The following is a 22,905-nucleotide window of genomic DNA, read 5'->3' on the forward strand; positions in this document are numbered from 1 at the left end:
TAGCGAAAATAGCACCAATCTGTGCAAATTGGAAAGAGACTCCCCTCTGAGAAAAAAAGCCCCCATGGGTGCAGGCTATGGAGTGCATGCAGGGCGGATTTACCCCTCAGCTGGGGGCCTTTGTGCAGTGCGCTCATCACACAGCTGTACATGGCATCTTTGAGATCTCAGCAATCCCATGTCAAGTACACATTGTCATATTTTATCAACCATATGACATCAGCACATTGGGAAAAAGAAAAGTTACAGAATTCCATAAATAATATGATCCCATTTGGAAATCAAAATGGTAACATATGTTTCAGTCATGGACAGAAAGACCTGTATGGATAGAGGGAAAACTCCTAATAGTAGTTATTTTGGGGTAGTAGAGTTTGCAATAGGACTTTACACTTGATACATTTCTGAATTGTATATATATATATATATATATGTGTATATATATATATATGTGTATATATATATATATATATATATATGTATATTTTTCTTTTTTGAGAGAGGGTCTGGCTCTGTCGCCCAGGCTGGAGTGCAGTGGTGCAATCTTGGCTCACTGCAACCTCCTCCTCCTGGGTTCAAGCAATTCTCCTGCCTCAGCCTCCTGAGTAGCTGGAATTACAGGCACACACCATCACACTGGCTGATGTTTGTATTTTTAGTAGAGACAGGGTTTCACTATGTTGGTCAGGCTGGTCTTGAACACCTGACCTTGTGATCCACCTCCCTTGGCCCCCCAAAGTGCCAGGATTACAGGCGTGAGCCACTGCACCTGGCTCTGTGTGTGTGTGTGTGTGTGTGTGTGTGTGTGTATTTACAATGAGCACATATTACTTCAACAAACAGAAAATAATAATAATAAAGCTATTTACATTTTGAAAAAAAATAGCATGAAATAAAAAGCTATAAGTAAAAAGCCAAATTAATTGCTTTGAATTTCTTCTTTGACCCTACTTTTTTTTCTCTGCTATGGGTACTGATAAGCAGGGAAATGATCAAAATGCCTCAAGTCAGAGGAGGAGATATTGCCAATGGTTGGATAATCAGCCCTAGAAAATCTCCCTACTCCACCACAGGTGACAGCAACTCCTCAGAGAACCAATCCTGTCTTCACACTAAAAGCTGGCCCACTTGCCAGCCTAACAGTGGAATCAATCTCTAATTATAAGAAGCCACAACTTCTTAAACACACAATTGTGCATATAAGACTTACTACCACTGTGTCAAACCACTGAGTGGGAAAATAAATTCTGACACTGGCAGTTCTAATGTGATAAACACACAGCTGGGAGTCAATTACATTGCTCACAATTTTACAACTCATTTATTTCCTCCATTTTTAGAAATAACTTTACAACTAAGAGCCTTCTTTCATTTGTTCTCAACGTATCATTTTAAAACGAGGGGGGCCAGGCACAGTGACTCACGCCTCTAAACCTAGCATGTTGGGATGCTGAGACAGGTGTATCACCTGAGGTCAGGAGTTCAAGACTAGCCTGGCCAACATGGTGAAACCCCTTTTCTATGAAAAATACAAAAATTAGCCATCCATGGTGGCATGCACCTGTAATCCCAGCTGCTTGGGAGGCTGAAGAAGGAGAACACTTGAATCCAAGAGGTAGAAGTTGAAGTGAGCCGAGATCACGTCACTGCACTCCAGCCTGGACGACAGAACAAGACTCCATCTCAAAAATAAATAAATAAAATAAAAAAAAAAAAACAAGAGTGGGAACATTGGCTAAAGACAGAAAAGTCAAAGAAAAAGGCTGCTAAGTTCATTGGGTACCTTGTTACGAGCAGGAAACGCAGTGGGGTGCAGTAGGCAGAGGCCCCTGCTATGGCTGGGAGAAAGGAAACTGAAGGCCATGAAGGCAGAAACTTTACTACTTTTCTGCGTGGACTTTGGCTCTTCTTAAATGAGCACAAACATGAAAAGAAGAAACATGAATCAGAACAACTTGGAGAACTGCTCCATGACCTGTGGATAATTCCTTCTAGAAACTACACTTTCACTGCCTGTTTTGTGATTTAGTGACCCTTGCTTTGTTCTTCCTTTCATTTCTTTCATTATCTGTCTTGGCCAGAGAAATACACATGAAGATGCTAATGAGCGTCCCCTTGAAACTTTAAAGACCTTCGTGGGGGTTAGCCTTTCACCATCCAAAGTGCTATTTTCTTAAACAATTTTTTTTTTTTTTGAGATGGAATCTCACTTTGTCACCCAGGCTGGAGTGCAGAGGCACGATCTTGGCTAGCTGCAACCTCCGCCTCCCGGGTTCATGCGATTCTCCTGCCTCAGCCTCCCAAGTAGCTGGGACTACAAGCACCTGCCATCACTTCTACCTACTTTTTTGTATTTTTAGTAGAGACAGAGTTTCGCTGTGTTAGCAAGGATGGTCTCGATCTCCTGACCTTGTGATCTGCCGCCTCAGCCTCCCAAAGTGCTGGGATTACAGGCGTGAGCCACCACGTTCAGCCCCAAAGTGCCATTTTCAAATACTGGGTCATTAGATTCCTCCCAGTTCAGCCTGGCATGAGGTAGGGGGAAATGCAGCTCCTTCCCTCTTTTGCCAGGCTTTCTCCACTCAGTGGGTCCTGAAGCTTCATTTAATGTCTATTCCAGCCAGACAACAGGACACAGATGAAGGACTACTTGCTGTCAAATAGCTCAAAATTCAATTGGCAAGAAAGCCAGTAAATAACTATTTTACTACACAATGCTGTGTGCTGTCTTTGTGATAATAACTATCAAGGGTATTATTTTGCTTTCAATAAAATCTTAGGCAGTTCAGGTTTTGCTAAGATTTTTTTAAAAAATCTTCTCCTCCTTAAATCAATTCACTTGTATCCCTACTGTGAGGCAGAGACTTCTGCTCTGCCTTCCTTGGGGTTCTTATTAAAGGAGTCTCTCTTCTCACCTGGACCAGGATTTATTTGCCAAGAGTCTCCAGATTCCTCATCCACAGGCACCTGACCTCAATCAGCAGCCACCTGTTCCCGTCTGCCTGTTCCCACTTAGAAGTGACCATGATCAAACATGGAGACCTGCAAAATAGATCAGGGACCATCTATTCCATCCACTTCATCTGCAGGAAATGTGAAAACAGCAGGCCAGAGGCAAGAAATGTGAGCTCAATGTGCATAAACTTCCTTGATGTTCAGCCTTCTGCTTGTCCCATCTGCTGTCATCCACATTCCGGCTACTTTTCATGACCCCCAGACCAACCTCCCTCTTGGTGGCATGTTTCTATTTTTGGATGCCATCCCCCAGTCTGTCCACTACACTGCTTCCCAGGCCGGGTGTGTATGTGTCTTGCAGATGTTGTGTTGTGATGCGGGGTGTCCCCTGGTGCTCCCAGCACCCGTGAAGTAGGTTTCCTTTATGCCTGAGAAGTGATGACAGCTGAATGCATGCTCTCATCTGTTCAGGGGGAAAAAAGTAGCTTACAGACATCCCGGCTGTCACCACGAAGGTGGACTCTTCTGATAGGTCCCCTTTGGGAAGCTTCTTTAATACTCTGCAAACAATGCCAGATCCCTACACTCAACCAGAAATGAAAACTTAAACACAGAGCGAAAAAGATGCCTTTTCTTGAAGAGGGGACCAGCATGACTTAAAGCTTGAAAGCAAGCCAAAGGCCTTCCGACCTCCCTCCAACGAGGCCAGACCCTTCTCATGCCGAACCCTGACATGGGAGCCACATCCTACCAGTGACATTTCAGGCCATCTTCTCTCTAACGCCTGTCCACAGGCCTGTGAAAATCATCTGCCGTAAGGTGAGGAAGGCAGAAAGTTCCTCTCGAGACCCGACACTGGGCAGTGGCCGCCAAATAGAAAACAATGGAACCTCAGCGTCTTGATGTTTTAGAAATCTGAAAAATCACTTATGCAGCATCCTTTATCAGCCTTGAAACAGTTTGAGATGTCGGTGAACCTCAGCACCTTCCTTCCCTTGGTCCTCAGTGAGATAAATGTTGACCTCATGCCATGGCGGGCTGGCTGGGTCCCGATGCGGCCCAAGGAGACGCCTGACGGCAGCACACTTCCCCTTTCCTCTGCCAAGAAGTCATCAAGCACATAAAGAGTTGTCTTTCATGAAACCTACTTCATCCTTATCTCTGTTTTCTTTTCGAATGAGTCCCAATTGCAGGATTCAGTAGAGATGTGAGTGTTTTTATTAGAAGACCTGGGTCAGCAGTGTGGAGGTGTGAGTTCCCCAAGTGAGCCACTAGGCCCAATTCTCTGCAACTTAACAACGTGCAGTGTATCTCTTGATAATTTTGAAAGTAAGATGAATTTAGTAAACCTTGGAGGCAGGGTAAAAACTCTCACATTAGTCATGTCTATGATGAGTAGGCTACTGTGAGCTCCACAACTGCCAATTCAGGGCAGCCTTATCATCGAGGAAAGTGTTTTCTTCCCAGCAGTTCCTGTTTCTTATGGTTGGTTTTTTTTTTTTTTTTTTAAGAAAATTAAATGCCAATTTATTTAGCTCCCTGGCGAGGTTCCATGGTCCCAGTGCGGTTCGTTTTTAATAATGTTTGATTACAATAACATTTTGTATTTGTTATTCACAATAATATATCTTCATTATAGAAATTCAGAAAATGCAAAACACTGTTTGTAATCCTGCTGTTCAGAAAAGGGATCAAACACGTCTCTCTGCAGTTCAGCTTCTCTGTAAAGAGGGAGGTGAAGATCGTATAATAGTATGAGGACTAAATGAGACTGTCACGTAATCTATTATGCTGTCATCCTAGACTAAAGTAAAGCACTTAGCACATAAGAGTTCAATAATGTGAACTGCTATTACTGTGAACACCTTGATGTATTTCCATTCAGTCTTTGTGTGTGTGTGTGTGTGTGTGTGTGTATGTGTGTGTGTGTGTGTGTGTGTATGTGTGTCTACAAACATCAATATTTCATAAACGCTGGATCTTTCTTATGGAGAGTTAATTTTTCTGAAAATTCCTACCTATGTTCAATTTCAGCTCAGTTCTGACTAATCATCTGAGGCCTATATTTCATAAACTACAATGGGAAGAAAGACAGTAAAAAATAAGAAAAGTTCAGAAGTGTTATCTCTATGTACAAGGAAATAGTGTTTATTTCCACCACTTGGACATGAACTTGCAGATGTTTTTCTAGAGGCAGCAATGCATTTCCCTCAAATTATATACATGCTGACCTAGTGTCCCATCTTATCAACTGCACAGGCTTTACAAGATAGAGATGGGGTCTCACTCTGTTGCCCAAGCTGGAGTGCGGTGGCACAGTCACAGCCCACTGTAGCCTCGAACTCCTGGGCCCAAGAGATCCTCCTGTCTCAGCCTCCTGAGTAGCTGGGACCACAAGCAGGAGTCTTCTTTGACTCTGGTGCCAAAGGATGCTTTGTAGAAGGGTCTGGCCTATGTCCCATGGTTTCAGTCACATTGCTGGGACTTGATACACGTAATTGGTGCTAACATGAGGTAGGCTCTGGGAATGTAGACAGGAAGAACCCATTTTCTCTTCCCTAGAATCACCCATGGAGTTATACCAAGAAAGCAATGGGTAGGCTGCCTCACAGTGCACTGTAAAAAGCTCTCTAGAGCAGCTGCTTTTTGGATAGCATGGCCTCAGGAGAGGGATCATCGTGGAGGCTGCCTGGAAATCAGAGAACTCTTGCAGAAGAGTAGAGTTGAGCAGTGTCTCAAAGGAGCAGGAAGAGCTTCTCAGGCAGACAAAGGGAAGAGAGAAAGCCAGAAGTGTGGATTCAGGACTCAACTTGCCTGGTTCAAATACCAACCCTGTTACTTGGTAGCTCTTAACACTGGGCAATTTCTTAACTGTTTTTCGCCTGTTTTGTTTTTTTCTAAATAAGATTTGAAAACTCAGCTTTATTGAGATACAATCTACACCATACAGTTTATGTATTTAAAGTACACATTTCAATGTCTTCAGATATTCACAGAGCTGTGCAACCATCTATATAGCCTCCACAGTGAACGCTGGCATCACCCCCAAAAGAAACCTCATTCTCACCAGCAGTCACTCCCCGCTTCCACTTAAACTCTCATCCTGTAGGCAACCACAAAGCTACTTTCCATCTCTAGAGATTTACCTGTTGTGGACATTTCATGTAGATGGGATCACACAGTATATGGTCTTTTACAACTGGCTTCTTCCACTCAGCATAATGTTTTTGAGGTCTGTGTCTGATTTGTCACGTATTAAATGAGACTAATAATTGAATCTACCTCAGAGATAGATTGGTTTGGTGAAGTTTAAATGAGATCAAGCTTTTCAAGTGTCTGGCCCATAGCAAGTTCTCAATAATGTGAACTTTCTTCCTGCTGACGTTTCTTCACAGAGTCAAGGAAGAGAACAGGTCACATGTCTCCTGTCTATAACGATCCTGTCGTCCATACGTTAAATGAGCCATGGAACTGAGACTCAAGCACACAGCTGTTTGTACAGTGAGAAAGGCAGAACATATACAAATGCCAGCGAGGCAGGGCAGGAAATGTGACCGGTAGGAGGATCACCTGAGGTCAAGAGTTCAAGATCAGTCTGGCCAACGTGGTGAAACCCCATTTCTACTAAAAATGAGGATCATGGAAGTAGTGTTTCTTGGGGTATTATGAGAATTAGACATGGGACAGGGCTTTGTAAACAGTAAACTGACGTACAAATGGCAAGAGTCACTATTCTTTTTGTTCTTATTGTTGTAAAATACACATAATACGAAACTTACCATCTTAACTACTTTTAATGGTCAGTTCAGTGGCATTAAGTAAATCCACATTGTACAATCACCACCACCATCTGCAGAGCTCATTTCATCTTGCAAGATGAAAACTATAGGCCCACAAAACAATAATTCCCTATTCCCTCCTCCTCTCCATCCCAGGCAAACTCCATTCTACTTTCTTTTTTGTTTTGTTTTGTTTTTTTGAGATGGAGTCTCACTCTGTCGCCCAGGATGGAGTGCAGAGGCATGATCTTGGCTCACTGCACCCTCCACCACCCAGGTTCAAGCATTCTCCTGCCTCAGCCTCCCTAGTAGCTGGGATTACAGGTGCATACCACCACATCCAGCTAATTTTTGGTAATTTTAGTAGAGACGAGGCTTTGCCATGTTGGCCAGGCTGGTCTCAAACTCCTGACCTCAGATGATCCACCCACCTCAGCCTCCCAAAGTGCTGGGATTATAGGCATGACCCAGCGTGCCTGGCCTCCATTCTACTTTCTGTCTCTACGGATTTGACTACTCTCGGTATAGCATATCAGTGGAATTATACACTCTTTGTTCTTTCGTGACTGGCTTATTTCACTCAGCATAATGTCCTCAAAGTTCATTCTTGTTAGCAGGTGCCTGAGTTTCTTTTCTTTTTCTTTTTTTTTTTTTTTTTAAGGCCAAATGATATTCCATTGTATATACAGACCACATTTTGTTTTCCATTCACCCATCACCAGACAGCTGGGTTGCTCACACCTCTTGGCCACTGTGAATAATGCTGCTGTGAACATGGATGCATAAATATCTCTTCAAGATCCTACTTTCGATTCTTTTGGGTATACCCAGAAGTGGGATTGCTGGACCATATGGTAATTTTGTTTAATTTTTGGGGGACCCACCATTTGATATTCCCACTAGCAATGCACAAGGGTTCCAGTTCTCTACCTCCTCACCAACAACATTTGCTATTTTCCTTTTTGTTTTTACTAAGTAGAAGTGGGATATCCTCAGCCTGGGCAACATGATGAAACCCCACTTCTACGAAATCTGTAAAAAATTAGCTCGGTACAATGGCTTATGCCTATAGTCTTAGCAGTTTGGGAGGCTGGGGTGGGAGGATCATCTGAGCACAGGAGGTCAAGGCTGCAGTGAGCCACGATCATGCCACTGCCCTCTTGCCTGGATGCCAGAGTGAGAGTCTGTCTCAAAAAATAAATAATAACAATAACAGGCACCCCTAATGGGTATGAAGCAGAATAGTCTTTGTTCTTATAAAACCATTTGAATGGAAAAAGAGGAGGCACGACATGTACTGAGTGCCCTACTGTGTGCCAGGTGCTTTCCGTGAGTTCTCTCATGGAAACTCAACAGCCCAGTGAGGCACACAGGAGTGATCCAAATTCATAGATGGAGAAACTGAAGCTAAGGAGAGACCAGGCAACTTGTGCCTGTTCACATACTTGGGCTTTTCCAGAAGAGCTGGGATTCAAACTTGGGTCTGTCTGGCTGATGAAAGCTGACATGCTTCCCATCATGCTCGACTTTGCTACCACATGGGCCAACAAATTGTACCATTTCCTGCATAAATAAATCTGCATTCCTATTTGTTTATTTATTTTTTGAGGTAGAGTTTCACCTTTGTTGCCCAGGCTGGAGTACAGTCGTGCAATCTCGGCTCACCACAACCCTGCTTCCCTCATTTAAGTGATTCTCCTGCCTCAGCCTTGCGAGTAGCTGGGATCATAGGCACCTGCCACCACACTCAGCTAATTTTTTGTATTTTTAGTAGAGATGGGGTTTCGCCATGTTGGCCAGGCTGGTCTCAAACTCCTGACCTCAGATGATCTGCCTGCCTCGGCCTCCCAAAGTGCTGGGATTACAGATATGAGCCACTGCGCACGCCTACGCTCCTATTTATTTAAATGTCCTTCTCTGGCTGGATGTGGTGGCTCATGCCTATAATTCCAGCACTTTGGGAGGCTGAGGCAGGCGAATCATTTGAGGTCAGGAGTTCAAGACCAGCCTGACCATCTTGGCAAAACCCCGTCTCTATTAAAAATACAAAAATTAGCCAGGTGTGGTGTTGCACACCTGTAATTCCAACTACTTGGAAGGCCAAAGCAGGAGAATTGCTTGAGCCTGGGAGATGGAGGTTGCCGTGAACCGAGATCACGCCATTGCATTCTAGCCTGTACAGGAGAGAGAGACCCTGTCTGAAAAAAATAAAAATAAATGTTCCTCTCAATCTTCTTCCAGTTCTGGCATGTGATAAATCAATCGATGATCATCTTATCTGTCACAAGCAATTTCAATCACATCTTCTCTGAGTATTCATTCATCTTTTCAAAATGAAGTGCCTTTTGATTAAACAACATTATATTCCAGTGAAAGAATAGACAAAAACAGCTTCGTTGATGGTCTCAGCTACCATTAGGAACCATCTCTGGTTTTCTAATGACTATCTAAAATGGACCTAAATGATGACACCATTGGGCTCTCCCTGATTCTGCTAAAAGATAATGTGTTAAAGTTATGTGAATTGTTACACTGTTTACTTTCCTTGGAAAACCTGTTAGAGCTCATTCTTCCGCTTGTTAAGCCCAAGGAAGAACACACCCAAATGATGTAAAGTCCCCTATCTTCTTTAAATAAAATATCAAACATACTTGTTTCAGTGTCTAAGTTTCAGTCACATTGAATGCAGGGAAAGGGGATGAATAATATTAAGGGTTGGTGAAAATGTGGTCAGTGGAACTTTTCGTACTGTCACAGGAAAATAAAATGTCACAGGGACATCGTAAAACAATTGGGCATTATTTTCTAATGTGGAGCGGGCACACACCCTGCAGCCCAGCCATTCCACTCCTAGATATTTACCCTAGACCATGGTTCCCAAAGTGGAGCCTGGAGCAGCAGCTTCAGCCTCGCCTGGAAACTTGTGCGAAAGGTAACATCTCTGGCCTCACCCTAGGCCCTCTGAATCAGACGTTCTGGGGAGGGGGCCCAGCAATATGTGTTCTCTCCAAGCAATTCTGATGCCACCTCACACTTGAGAGTGATTACACTGGAGATGCCCACACATGTGCCTCCAGGAGACATCTGCCAAGAATGTTCACTATGGCATTGACCACAATGGCAAAAACCCGGAAAAAAGCCCCAATGCCCCAAACCAGGAGAATGAATGAGTAAACCGTGGAATATTCATATGATAGCATGTTATATAGAAGCAAAAATAAATAGGTTCTAATTTAGACACAATATAGATGAATCTTGGAAACCTAAGGTTGAGACTGAAAAGAAAGTTGCAGTTGACTACATGTGGTCTGCTGTTTCTTCTGTAATCTCAAAGTCAAAAGTGAAGCCATATGTTGCTTAGAGTTACCTACTTACGTGATATAAGCATAAATTTTGAAAAAAACAAAAGAATGATAACTACACAGTTTAGGGTAGCGGTCCCTCTTGGGGGGTGGTGAGGAAGATGCAGCATAGGACAGTATTGATAATGCCTCTGTCCTCGGGTCGGGGGTGGGGTTCAAGGTGTCCATGTTGTTAGCAGGAGGCATACGTTACGTTTATGTTACACATATTCTTCTGTAGGTATCAAATATCAAGTTAAAAAAAAAGGGGAATGGGGATGAATTCTGCCAAGTATCACACTATTTCTCGCTCACGTTGGAGAATGATGCTCAGGAAAAGCAACCAGTGAGAGACAGAATGTTTGAGAAAATTCTCCAGAGTGGAGCCAGCTTGGAAGGGTTTGTGGCCTCAGAGGGAGAGGTGAGCAATGGAGGAGGCTGAAACGCACAGAGGATTCCTTGTCTTACCTCCGTGTCCACCTCCATCTCCAGGATGGTAACGCGCTGAGGGCCAGCCCTTTATTTCTGCCACCACGCTTGTTTGGGATGTGCATTCACCCAACACCTGAGAGCCCGCACGCTGCACAGTGAGAGGTCAGTGCAGGGAATGAGCTGAAGGGAAGTGAGGAGAGGAATGTAAGGGAGCCCCTGGCCGAGGGGATCCCCAGGCCTGGATAGAGGCCCCTGAAAATCGCCTAAATTGCTCTTCCACAGGAGGCCTACATGCTGTGGCTTTCGCTGCCACCATGTCTTTAGGGGTCCCTGAAAAGTTCCAGCATATTTTGCAAGTACTCAACACTGACATCGATGGGCGGCAGCGAATAGCCTTTGCCATCATTGCCGTTAAGGGTGTGGGCTGAAGACACGCTCCTGTGGTGTTGAGGAAAGCAGACACTGACCTCATCAAGGAGGAGGGAGAACTCGCTGAGCATGAGGTGGAGCGTGCCATCACCATTATGCAGAAGCCACGCCATTACAGGATCCTAGACTGGTTCTTGAACTAGTAAGGATGCAAAGATTGGAAGACATAGCCAGGTTCCAGAATGGTCTGGACAATAAGCTCCATGAAGACCTGGAGCAATTGAAGGAGATTCAGGCTCACAGAAGGGCTGAGCCACTTCTGGGGCCTTCGTGTCACAGGCCAGCACACCAGGACCACTGGCCGCCCTGGCCGCACCGTGGGTGTGTCCAAGAAGAAATAAGTCCAAGAAGAAATAAGTCTGTAGGCCTTGTCTGTTAATAGTTTATATACCAAAAAGAAACACCTAAATACATACAGGCGTTTTTACTACTCAAACGTTTTGATTGGTTTGTTTTCACTACCAACTGAACCCTCCCTGGGACTGGAAGTAAATTGCTGCTTAGAAAATTGTAAATCTTTCCCAGAATGAAAGGATACATTTCGATTGAAGACGGAGTACATAACTGCTACACAAAGTACTTAAATGTTCCCACCATCAATCTATTGTTAAAGACAAGATACACGATTCCTGCTCTTCCTCCATAGGCTAGAGGGTCCATATTTTTTATTTCCATGTGTGGACTGATTTAAAATTGCCTCCAATCCTATTATGGAAAGCTATTCTAAATGGTAGTATTTAACACAGGGACAAGAATTGGATTCCCATAGGTCTGGGGTCAAGCCAGGTTTGCCTTCAACTTGGGCAACTACCAAACCTCCATCTGTTTTCTACAATAAATATTTTTCTTTATTTCCCAAAAGTATACTCAGAATGGTCACAGAATGTACTCTGTTAGATGAAACATACTCTTGGAACATTAAATAGCTTTTTAAAAAATTTTTATTTTAGATGGCATCGTGCTTTGTCTACCAGGCTGGAGTGCAGTGGCACAATCATGGCTCACTGCAGCCTCGAACTCCTGGACTCAAGGGATCCTCCCACCTCAGCCTTATGAATAGCTGGGATTACAGGTGCACATTACTGCCCACCGTTAATTTTTTTTTAAGAGATGGGGGTCTTGAGATGTTGCCCAAGCTGGTCTCGAACTCCTAGATTCAAGCAATCCTCCTGCTTCAGCCTCCCGAAGTGTGGGGATTAAAGGCATGAGCCACCACGTCTGGCCATGAATAGGTTAAATATGCTATGATGAGTGAGCTGTATGTGAGGCAGAGAAACTAGTGTACAAAATAATAAATAAATTATGGTGAGCACTTTTACCTTTAAATTACCCAAAGAACACATTTCCTGTCTCCAAAACAGGACAAAAGTCGGCTAGCCCAGATCCATACACAAATGTTTTATTCCCTTCAGAAAATGCAGAAAGGCTGTTCCTATGCTACAGACCATACAGGGTGCCAGGCATGGAAGAAACATTTTAAGGTGCATCAGTTTTTTTTCATTTTTTAAAAATAAACTTTTTTTTGAATAGTTTGATCCATAGAAAAGTTGTGACGATAATACAGAGTTCCCACATCATACCCTGCACTCAGTTTCCCCTGTTACTAACATCTTCCATGAATATGGTACATGCCTTGCAATTAATCAACATTGATCTATTACTAATTAAATTCCATACTTTATTCAGACTTCCTTTATTTTTCCAGAATGTCTTTTTTCTGTTCTAGGATCCTACCCAGGATACTACAGTACATTTACCAGTCTGCTGGTCTGACACTTTCTTAGACTTTCCTTGTTTTTGACAACCTTCACAGTCTTGAGGTACACTGGTTAGGTATTTTGTAGAATGTCCCTTAATTGGAATTTGTCTGATGTTTTCTCATGGTCACACTGGAGGCTGAGCGCAGTGGCTCACACCTGTAATCCTAGCACTTTGGGAGGCTGAGATGGGCGGATCACTTGAGGTCAGGAATTTGAGACCAGCTAGCCTGGCAAACATAGAGAAACCCAGTCTCTACTAAAAGTACAAAAATTAGCTAGGGATGGTGGTGCGTGCCTGTAGTCCTAGCTACTTTGGAGGCTGAGGCAGGAGAATAGCTTGAACCTGGGAAGCGGAGGTTGCAGTGGGTCAAGACTATGCCACTACACTCCAGCCTGGGTGACAGAGTGAGACTCCATCTCAGAAAAAAAAAAACAAAAAAAAAAACCCAAAAACTGGAGTCATGGGTTTTGGAGAAGAAGACCAGAGAGGAGAAGTGCTATTCTCATCACATCACATCCAGGGGATTCACTACCAGCATAACTTATCACTGATGATGCTAACTAAAACCTTGAGCTCTAGCTGAGGCCGTGTTTGGCAGGTTTTTCCACTGCAAAGTTAGACATTCCTTGGCTCATGCTATTTCCATACTGTGCTTTTTGGAAGGAAGTCACTATGCATAGCCCACACTTAGGAGTGGGGAGATCATAGCCCATTTCCGTGAGGGTGAAATAATGTATTTTTATAATTATTAATATAATAAAATTAAAAAATAATATATATAAAATATTAATATAATAAAATAAAAAATATATAAAAATTATATTAAATTTTTCTTCAGAGGAGATTTGCTTCTGTTCCACCATTTATTCATTGAATCATTTACTTAAATCAGTGTGGACTTAGGGATATTTGCTTTATACTTAAGTTATTATCCAATTCCAGTTCTACTTTTTTTTTGAAATAGGGTCTCACTGTGTTGCCCAGGCTAGTGTGCAGGGGCATGACCATGGCTCACTGCAACCTCAACCCGGGCTCAGGTGATCCTCCCACCTCAGCCTCCTGAGTAGCTGGGACTATAGGTGCATGCCGCCATGCCTAGCTAATTTTTGTATTTTTCTGTAGAGATGAGGTTTCACCATGTTGCCTAGGATGGTTTCAAACTACTGAGCACAAGCCATCTACCTGCCTCGACCTCCCAAAGTGCTGGGATTACAGGTGTGAGTGCCTGTGTCTGGCCCAACTTTACTTATTTTGTTGTTCAAATCCTTCCAGCTTTGGCCACTGAGAGTGCTTTCCATTGACTCCTGCGTCTCTTTGACATGCTCCATCATTGTGCCTGTGTGTGTGTGTGTGTGCGTGCGTGCGTGCGTGCGTGCGTGTGTGTGTGTGTGTTTAAGCACTTCCTTACTTGGTACATATGATTTTACCATGAGCTTTCATATTAAAATTAAGTAGATCTAGGGGCTGGGGAAGGATAAGAACTCCTTTGAAGTCTGAAGAGCTGTTATTACTATTATTTTGACATAAGCCTATCCTTCCTAAATGATCATTTTTTTCTACACTTGTATTACAAAAACATCCCCATTCCTTCAATCTACAGTAAAAGATTCCCCATTCTCCTTTTAGCTGGAACTTCCATCAGAAAGCGTGGAACTTGCACCTAAAACCCAGGGACCCTCCATTCAATAACTTCTTCAGCCTAAGACTTGAGTTACTGCAAACTTCACATGTTTCTCCTTCTACACATTTTGCAAATGTAAGTTGCTAAGCTCCATGACAACAGGGAGATTGTCTTCTCATTGTATTTTTCAGAGCTTAGCTGCATTCATTTTCTCTTGCTGCTGTAACAAATGACCACAATTTTAGTGGCTTAAAACAACACACATTTATAATCTCACACTCCTGTAGGTCAGAAGTCTGACCTGGGTCTAAGCAGGCTAAAATCAAGCTGTCCGCAGGGGTGCATTCTTAGTGGAGACCTTAGGCGAGAATCATTTCCTTGCTCATTCATGTTGCCCACAGAATTCAATTCCTTGTGGCTGCAAGACTGAGGTCTCTGTTTCCTTGCAGGCTGTCAGCTGAAGGCTGTTGCCAGCTCCAGTTCCTGGCTTATTGAGGCTGCCCACATGCCCTGGCTGGGGATCCCCTTTCTCCATCTAATATGGTGGGTGTGATCCATTTAATGTTTTGAATCTCTTCTGCCGTTCTTACATTTCTCTGACCTCTGCTGGGAAAGATTCTCTGCTTTTAAGATCTCGTGTGATTAAACTGGGCATATCTGGAGAATCCAGGATAATTTCCCTATTCGCAGGTTCCAGGAAATGGAACGTATCTTGGGGCAGGGGTCATGATTTGGTCAATTCCATCAGCGTAGTGTCTATCACAGGCATTCAACAAATGACTAACGACTTTAATGAATGAAAGAGCTAAAGAACACTGCGAGCCGAGTACACATTAACTGGAGACGCACAATTCTGCTGCTGTGCCATTTTGCTGATTAAAAAGTATCCTATCCATGAAAAACTAATTGTTTTCTGGGCAGAAAGCATGACAGTGTAGGATAATGAAAGCAGTTCAGGTTCCTCTTTGGCATTTCAGTGAAACAAGTTTCTTGGTCCTGGGTACACATTAGAATCACCAAGGAACTTTTACAAAATATTTATGCCAAGGCCCCTCAGAGACCAATTAAGTCAGCATCTCTGGAGGCATTGCTATCTGTTAAAAATTCCCCAGGTGATTTGGAAGTGCAGGTGGGGTTGAGTCACTGGCTTAGAATTAGCCATACCTCAGCCTGGGCAACGTAGTGAGACCCCATCTCTACAGTAATTTCTTTTAATTAGCCAGGTGTGGTAGTGCATGGTGTAGTCCCAGCTACGTAGGAGGCTGAGTCAGGGGGAACACTTGAGCTTGGGAGTTTGAGGTTGCAGTGAGCCACAATCACACCACTGTACTCCAGGCTGAGCAACAGAAACCCTGTCTCAAAATAATAAATAATAATAATGGCCATATCTCATAACTGAGGACTTGCAACTTTTCTCATTCTATTGCCTTTTGTTATGGACTGAACTGTGTCCACCCCAAATTCCTGTGTCAAAGTCCTAACCTGTCAGTACCTCAGAATGTGACTGTATTTGGAGACAGGGTCTTTACGGAGGTTCTTAAATGAAAACAAGATCCTTAGCGTGGGCCCTAATCCAATCTGCCTGGTGTCCTTACAGGAAAAGGAGATCAGGACCCAGACACACACAGAGGGGAAGACCATGTGGAGACACAGGCAGTAGGCAGTCATCTGCAAGCCAAGGAGAGAGGTCTCAGAAGAGACCTTGATCTCAAACGTCCAGCCTTCAGGATTGTAAGAAAATACACTTCTGTTGTTAAAGCACTCAGTGGCTTGGTTATGGATGCCCTAGCAGACTGATACAGATTTGAAGTACTGGGTGCCTTTGAGCTTCCTCAGTAAGTACAAGTTTCTGGGTGTGGGACTTGCTTTCTCCCCTGATGCTTCTCAGACTGTTTGAGTATAGCTGTAGTTAATTAAAGCAGCTGTGCCCCTGGGTTTACGTCCCAGCTCCACCACCAGTTAGCCATGTGATCTTGGCTAAGTTAACATGCTTCAGAGTCTTCATCTGAAAAATGCCACTCGATGAGAGTGTGTGACGGAACTGTGCTAGGAAATCTACCGAGATCTTTCCATGGTCTGCCTGATTTTGATTTGGATAAAGGCTTATTAAGTATATTTTGAATGAATGAACAGTGTTGCAGAGCAAACCATGCAAACTTTTTCTTCTATCAGCTCAGCTGTATTTTAAAAATTAGTTTTATAATACCTTTGGTCTCCTCCAAGTTACAGTTCCTCCCTTTCTTTTCATGTTAAGTTTCTTGGGCCAGTTTGTGAATATCATGTTGCAAACAAAACCCAACAATTTCACACTCCATCCTTAAACAATAAGTGAGTACGACCCTTTTCCAAAGCAATGTCAAATTATGGGTGAACTGAGGTCAGGAGTTTGAGGCCACCCTGGCCAACATGGTGAAACCCCATCTCTACTAAAAATACAAAAGAATTTAGCCAGGTGTGGTGGTGGGCACCTGTAATCCCAGCTTCTTGGGAGGCTGAGGCTGAGGCAGGAGAATTGCTTGAACCCGGGAGGTGGAGGTTGCAGTGAGCTGAGATCGCACCACTACATTCCAGCCTGGGTGACAGAGTAAGACTCTGTCTCAAAAAAAAAATTATGGATGAAAAGTCTTTAAAATATTCATACCTTATTATTCAGAAATTTCACTTCTGTTACTCACTTCTGAGGAAAAGATGCTAAATACAGAAATGGCTTTATTCATAAGTAGATTATTTATAGCATTATATGTAACTGAAAAATCAGTGAAAATCTAAATGTCCAGTAAGAGAGGATAAATATAGTACATGCCCATCATAGACTATGATGAAGCTATTAAAATTATGGAAAATGTTTATATAATGGCACTTCCTTAAGAAAAAAAAATAAAATATATAGGTTAAAAATGCATATGCTGGGCATGGTAGCTCACACCTGTAATCTCAGCACTTTGGGAGGCTGAGGCCAGCAGATCATTTGAGATCAGGGGTTTGAGGCCTGGCCTGGCCTGGCCAACATGGTGAAACTCCATTTCTACTAAAAATACAAAAATTAGCTGGGCATGGTGTTGCATGCCTGTAATCCTAGCTACTTGGGAGGCTGAGGCAGGAGAATCGCTTGAATCTGTGAGGCAGAGGTTGCAGTAAGCTGAGATTGTGCCACTGCACTCCAGCCTGGGCAACAGAGCGAGACTCCTTCTCAAAAAATAAAAAAGGCATAAAGGTAAGGCTGAAAGGCAATCCAACAAGGTACTAATAAAGGGGGTGCCTTAACAGTGGGCTATGAGTGATCTCCCTCCTGACATTTCCTGCTCTGAGCTGATTTTTTCTATAATGAGCATACACTACATTTATCATGGGAGAAAACAGAATTAATATAAAACAGCCAACAATAAAGAACAGAAATAGGACCCAGGAGACACATTTTGATTAGGGATTCAGCTATCCCATTACAATGCATGGGAATAATCAAACACCATTTAGCTAATGACATGGCGGTGGCATAACGACATCCCTCCCCAGAAGGTTTTCCTGATGTGGGTGTAAAACACATCCTAAGGAAGCCACGGTGCGTACAGGGGGGCAAAGGACAGGGGCTGCCAAGTGCTGCTTCAGCAACTTCTCTCCTATCCCTTTTACAAACATTCTCTTTAATTAATTTAACAGAAACCTGTCAATGAAAGTCAATATTTACATAAATGGGCAATTCTGATAAGGCACATATATTATTCTTACTCTTTGCAGCATGCTCTTCACAGAGGTTCCTACCTTGGTAGTGAGCCAGAAATCTAGACATCAGTTGGTTTTCTCCCTCTCCCTCATTGTCACATCCAGTCCTTCAAGTCCTAGTGATGAGGGACTCCAAGCCACCCTCCAGTCAGTCCATTTCTCCTATGGCCAATGCCGCCTCCATCTCTCCCTCAACAATTGCAATAACTTCCCAAGCCACAGACTGGAATGGGTGTATTTACCCAATGTCTGTATCCCCATTGTATCTAGGAAGTGACTAACTTGCTTTTGATTGTACAGGCTCCTAGGCTGAAGGGACTTGGCTTGTCTCAGATAAGCCTTTGGACTTGGACTTTTGGGTTAATGCTGGAATGAGTTAAGACTTTCAGGGACTGTTTGAAGGGCATGATTGTGTTTTAAATGTGAGGACATGAGATTTGGGAGGGGCCAGGGGTGAAATGATGTGATTTGGCTTTGTATCCCCACCCAAATCTCATCTGAATTTTAATCCCATAATCCCACAGATTGTGGGAGGGATCCACTGGGATGTAATTGAATCATGGTGGGGGGGAGTTTCCCCCATGCTGTTCTCATGATAGTGAGTTCTCACGAGATCTGATGGTTTTATAAGTGTCTAACATTTTCCCTGCTGGAACTCACTTCTCTGTCCTGCTGCCATGTGAAGAAGGATGTGTTTGCTTCTCCTTCTACCATGATTGTAAGTTTCCTAAGGTGTCCCTAGCCATGCAGAACTGTGAGTCTGTTACACCTCTTTCCTTTATAAATTACCCAATCTCGGGCAGTTCTTTATAGCAGCATGAGAACGGACTAATACAGTAGATCTAACTCAAAGTAAACTCTCATGGGGTGACTTGGTCATCCTCACTGGAAGAGTGCACAGACACACACATCACACACCATAAAATACCATGCAGACATAAAAAGAATAAGATCATGACTTTTGTGGGAACAGAGATGGAGTGGGAGGCCTATCTTAGTAAACTAATGCAGCAACAGAAAACCAAATACTGCATGTTCTCACTTTTAAGTGGGAGCTAAATGATGAGAACACATGGACACATAGAGGCGAACAACAGACACTGGGGCCTACTGGAAGGTGGAGAGTGGTAGGGAGGAGAAGAAAAAATAACTATGGGGTACCAGTCTTAGTACCTGGGTGATGAAATAATTTGTACAAAAAACTCCTGTGACACAAGTTTACCTAAATAACAAACTTGCACATGTACCCCTGAACTGAAAAGTTTTTTTTTTAAAGTTAAAAAATAAACAGAAGGCCAGGTGCAGTGGCCTACACCTGTAATCCCAGCACTTTGGGATGTCAAGGTGGGCAGATCACTTGAGGTCAGGAGTTCGAGACCAGCGTGGCCAACATGGTGAAACCTTGTCTCTACTAAAAATACAGATATCAGCTGGGCGTGGTGGTGGGCACCTGTAATCCCAGCTATTCGGGAGGCTAAGGCAGGAGAATTGCTTACACTCAGAAGGCAGAGCTTACAGTAAGCTGAGATCATGCCACTGCACTCCTGCCTGGGCAACAGAGTGAGACTTGGTCTCAAAAAAATAATAAAAATAAACAGAAAACGACAGCCATTCTAGTGGATATGAACTGGTATATCTCTGTGGTTTTAATTTGCATTTTTCTAGTAACTAGTTCTGTTAATTGATTTCCATATGCTGAACCAACCTTGCATCCCGGAAATGAGGCCTACTTGATCATGGTGGATTCGTTTTTGAGATACTGCTGGATTCAGTTTACAGGTATTTTATTGAGGATTTTTGCATCAATGTTAATAAAGGATATTAACCTGAAGTTTTCTCTCTTTTTTTGTTGCATCTCTGCCAGGTTTTGGTAACAGAATGATGCTGGCCTCATAGAATGAGTTGGGGAGGAGTCCCTCCTCCTCCATTTTTTGGAATAGTTTCAGAAGGAATGTTACCAGCTTTTCTTTGTACATCTGGTAGAATTCAGCTGTGAATCCATCTGGTCCTCGGCTTTTTTTTTTTTTTTTTTGGTTGGTAAGCTATTTATTACTGATTCAGTTTTGGAGCTTGTTATTGGTCTGTACAGGGAATCAGTTTCTGCCTGGTTCAGTCTTGGGAGGGTGTATGTGTCCAGGAAATTATCCAGCTCCTTTAGGTTTCCTAGTTTGTGTGCATACAGGTATTCAGAGCAGTTTCTGATGGTTATTTTTATTTCTGTGGGTTCAGTGGATGTTCTCTTTTCTTTATTAATCTAGCTAGTCAACTATCTTAGCAATTTTTTCAAAAAACCAACACTTGGATTTGTTGATCTTTCAAATGGTTTTTCATGTCTTGATTTCCTTCAGTTCAGCTCTGATTTTGGTTATTTTTAAAAATGAAAATAACAAGTGTTGGCCGGGATGCAGGGAACCTGGAGCGAGCTCTTGTGCATTCCAGTGGGGATGTAAGATGTTGCAGTTGTTGTAGATAACAGCATGGCAGTTCCTCAAAAAGTTACACAGGATTATCATCTAACTCAGCAATTCTACTCTTAAATATCCAAAAACATTGAAAACAAGTACTCAAACAAATACGTGTATACGAATGTCCACAGCAGCACTATTCATTATAGCCAAAAGGTGGAAACTCACATGTCCATAAATTATAAAGCACTGAATCATGCTACAATGTGGATAAACCTTGAAAACATTAAGCTAAGTGAAAGTGTAACCCAGAATCCCGGAATTTGGTGTATGCACTGTGAAAAAGCACCCACTTGTAACTGTTGCATCTTAAGTTCTTGATGTTTCAAAAAAGTTCCAGGAAGAAACTCAGCCCTAGGAAACAAAAATGAGTTGGATCTAGAGATGCCTGAGTTGGTAATGAACTTTGCCCAACGCCCCTCATTACCACACTAAACTCTCCTCCCAGGGAGGAGCTTGCTTATTCACCATTTCCTATATGCAGAAGCATGATCAGTGACTGTGCCTTCACTACATTCACTTTTAGATACAATGACTCAGCTACCAGCCCAATAAAGCCCTGTTTTCACCATTATTTGTGGAGGCACTGCTTTGGGAGCTATCGTGGTGTTCTCCTTACTTGCTGCAAGTAATAAAGTCTCTTCGTTAAGTCCTCCTTGGTTATAGTCATTGAACTGTCACTAGCCAAGCAATCGAGCCCACCTGTTGTGTGGGTAAGAAAAGGAGCCAGACACAAAAAGTCATATATTGAAGGACTCCATTTAGTAAGAACTGTCTAGGATAGATAAATCCAGACAGAAAGAAAACAAGTTGGTGGTTGCCAGGGGCTGAAGGGAAGAGCAAATGAGGAGTAACCATTCACATGGGGTCTTGGTGTATTTTCTCTAAAGAGGGGAATTACTGTATTTTGACAGGGTTAATTTATGTGTATGCATTTCACCTCAATTTAAAAAATAAGAGTAATATCTCCCAGGGGAAGAAAAGGTGAGCACATTTGCTTACAACCCCTTATAAGACGGGGGATTCCCTGAGCAGTGGTGACACAGACCCGTGAGGTACGCAGCATTGGTCTGGTTTGCTGTGCGTGGCCTCCATGGGAATTGTGGGGCAAGGGGAACTTTTGCAAACCTGAAGTTCATGCTGCCTGCTGTGTGGGTAATGAGCAGTCTAAATCCACCGGAGCTTTCTTCCTTTCCCAAAGCCTCCATGGAGGTTTGGGAGCTGACCTAGCTGGGTGGGGACTGCTGCTTAGAGGGTGCTTGCTGCTTGACAGGCCTCGTTGTCCCCCGAAGTACGTGGGCCCACAAGGCACACATTGCTTCCTGCCTTAGCTACCGAAAATGGCTATAACTGTGCAATAGTTTATAACTAAACTGTGCAACAGAAAATGTCAACCACAGCCATGCTTGGTTTTGCCCCCTATAATGCCAAGAATATTTATGGGCAAACTGCCAAATACTTGGTGACATCCATTCAGAGAGAAGACAGATTTAAAGGCAGGTTGCAGACATCTTCAGGAGACTATTGCCTGGGAAGAGAGAAAAGGACTCCTTTGAGTGTTCTGTTTCGATCTGTGTGGCTACATGGCTATGGTATATGTGTAGAAGAATGCAAACAATAAATGTAAAAATTCATCAAGCTGTACACTTAAGATTTAACCCCTGACTGTATATGGGTCAAATCCCAATAAATGTTTTTTTGGCCGGCAGGCCTAGCACAATATGCTTGAAATAATTCCATTTAATGAGAACAAAGCAAGCAAACAAACATACAAAGAAACACAGAACTCTCTGGAGCAGTTTCAACGCTGTATAAGAGCAAGATGCTGCTCCTGAGAATGAGCAGTGCAATGGCCATGCATTGCAGCAGTGGTTCTTAATCCTGGCTGATTGAGAAATCACCTGAAGAACTTTTAATGAATACCAATGCTTGGGCACCATCCACAGAGATTCTTATTTAATTGGCCTGGGCATAGCAGAACACTTTATAGCTCCCCAGGTGGTTTTATCAGGGTGGACAAACTATGGCCCGCAATCTAGATTGGCCCGTTTTTGTTTGTTTGTTTGTTTGTTTTTAAATAACATGTTATTGGAACCCAGCCATGCATGTTCATTGATGTAAACTCATGGCTACTTTCTGGCTACAGTCGCAAAGTTGAGCAGTTGCAACAGAGACCATATAGTCTGCAAAAGCCTAAAATATTTGCTGGCTGGCCCTTTACAGAAAGGGCCCCTGGATCAGACATCTGAATTGACTGTGGAGTTTATAAAACACACAAATAAATGTTTAGCACCACCTGGAACCTTCTGAGTCCAACTCTCCAGAATGAGGCTTGGGTATGACTTGTCAATTTCACAGGAGATCCTTTTCTTGAGGATCCCACAGTTCTAAATCAGGGCCCT

The 22,905-nt window shown here is 43.1% G+C and overlaps 1 protein-coding gene and 1 pseudogene across 1 annotated transcript in view; one reads left to right on the top strand and one right to left on the bottom strand.

Annotated features, from left to right (window-relative positions):
• Positions 1–22,905, bottom strand: part of KCNK13 (potassium two pore domain channel subfamily K member 13) — a 116,028-nt gene that overhangs the window by 44,347 nt on the left and 48,776 nt on the right. The gene's annotated exons all lie outside the window — the stretch shown is intronic.
• On the top strand, positions 10,051–11,277 carry LOC116557897 (annotated as a pseudogene).

Source organism: Sapajus apella, unplaced genomic scaffold, assembly GCF_009761245.1.
Source record: "Sapajus apella isolate SASKATOON/1434 unplaced genomic scaffold, GSC_monkey_1.0 scaffold20, whole genome shotgun sequence".
Taxonomy (NCBI): domain Eukaryota; kingdom Metazoa; phylum Chordata; class Mammalia; order Primates; family Cebidae; genus Sapajus; species Sapajus apella.